The sequence below is a fragment of the Triturus cristatus genome, chromosome 12 (genome assembly GCF_964204655.1).
Source record: "Triturus cristatus chromosome 12, aTriCri1.1, whole genome shotgun sequence".
NCBI classification, from domain to species: domain Eukaryota; kingdom Metazoa; phylum Chordata; class Amphibia; order Caudata; family Salamandridae; genus Triturus; species Triturus cristatus.
In genome coordinates, this window is record NC_140595.1 from 832,127,264 (window position 1) to 832,129,499 (window position 2,236).

The following is a 2,236-nucleotide window of genomic DNA, read 5'->3' on the forward strand; positions in this document are numbered from 1 at the left end:
ACAAGGGGAGGTTTATTTGTTCCCACAAAAGCAGCTTAGTGGAATATACAAGCTTTCTACATCTCTCCCTGTGAGGGCCATCAGGACTTCAACGACATTCCAGACAGCAGAGCATTGTATCTCAGGGTTGGGCCACCCAAGGCCACCTGGGATTGTTTGTCTCATAACATCTTTCTCAAGACACAACTTAGCCTTGTCTGAGACAGGCCTGCAAACCGGAGAAACATACAAAGTTCAGGTACTTAAACCTTTGTTATATCAACAACTTTTAATGCTAAGGATTAGGCACGTGGGGATTCTTAAAAAAGCACTGTAGATCATATGTTGGCTGTTTTCACAATACTTAAGTTCTGTGCTCACTCTCTTGCTGCGGTTTCACTGGTTTCTGCCAGAGTTTTCTTTCATTTATTCTGCTCTAAAGTTGACTTACTCTAAAGCCTTTAAAATAACAGTGCGGCTTTCTTGTGTGTACACACTTGGGAAGGAAGGTTGCCAGAACTCCCAACAACAATAAACACATTGTACTGACCTCCTCTGGCACTGATACATGCTCAGTGTGCATTATCTCCAGGTCAGTCGAGGGAGAGGCCTGACTCACAACTTGCCTGTTTCTTCAGCTCAGAGCTGCTAAGTTGGTTCATTCCTGCCTTGCATGTTTAGATAATACTTTTAGGAAGGTAACAATCCTCCATTATCAAAGTCCTCTATTTCTATCGCCTTTCCGACTCTTCGCCCAAAAGTATCACTGTCCCTCCATACATTTCCTTTCGCTTCTCTCCCTCTTCACCCTTCATCATCAGTCTCTTATTTACAGGCCCCAACCATCCTGCACCCCCTTTATCAAAGACACTCAATTCCATCCATCCCCATTCACCCCAAAATCAAAGTCCTCCATCGCCCATGCATCCCTTCACCCACCATTGTCGCAGTCCCTTCACTCATTCCCTTCCACTTCTCACCCTTCTTTACAGCTCTAGCCTTCCTCATCTCCATCATCAAAGGCTCTCATGTACACCCCCCAAGCATCCTGCATCCCCTGTACACCCCCAAGCATCCTGCACCCCCTTCATCAAAGACACTCAATTCCATCCATCCCCATTCACCCCAAAGTCCTCCATCGCCCATGCATCCTTTCACCCACCATTGTCGCAGTCCCTTCACTCATTTCCTTCCACTTCATACCCTTGTTTACAGCTCTAGCCTTCCTCATCTCCATCATCAAAGTCTCTCATGTACACCCCCAAGCATCCTGCACCCCCTTTATCAAAGACACTCTTCTCTACCCATCCCCCACAACTCCAAGTCCCTCCTTCTTAGACTCTGCTTGGGCACAGCAGGAATATAAAGGATGGATTGACATGGTATTTTTGGCCCTGGTGGGAGGCCAGCCAGCCGACCAGGTCAGAGAAGGGTCTCTGCTCCCCTGTGGAGGATCACAAGGCAGATCTAGAAATCACCACCGGCCTGGCGGGATATCTGGATCTTCAGTGTATCCGCCGATGAGGCACGTGCACTGAATCCACAGCTGAACAGTGAGCAGGAGCCGTGTTTTTTTTCACCAATGCACCATTCCTTTTTGTTTTTCAGAAACAAACTTCAGAAGCTGGCGTTTCTGAAGACTCAAACCAGTGGCCCTGACATGCAGTGATTTGACTCCCTGCGTGTGGACACTATTGTTTCTTCTCCCAGCCTGGGACCGCCTTGTCAGAACCAGGAAGTGAAAATCAGTGACGGTGGCCCGGAGGCCCCAGCCGCTGTGACCCAGCGGTCCTACTGTGGACAGATCGCTGGGCTAAGGGCTGGCAAAGGCAGAGCTTCTGAGGATTCGCTGTCGGGAGCCTGGCTTTTCCTCCGCCTCTAAATGGGGTGGGGGGGTCACATGGCAGACAGACAGGTTTTCTGCATATTTAGGTCGAGCATTCGAGACCTTTTATATATACTTTAGTATATACGTGTATGTACTTTGTGGGCTCTGAAGATCAGCCCTAGGACTTGTCTGCTTCCACTTAGGAACTTTTTTTTCTGTTCAACTGCCTCTATTTAGCTGACTTGATAGAAAACGACCAGTAGAGGTCAGTCAAATACAAGAATTGCTTTCTGCTGAGGGACTTTTATTTTTTTTAATTTTTCTGGCAACTGCCTCTTTTTAACTTTCTTAATAGAAAACGACCAGCAGAGGTCAGTAAAATACCAGAATCACTTTAGCATTCTCTAGATTATAGTCCATAGAAATTGT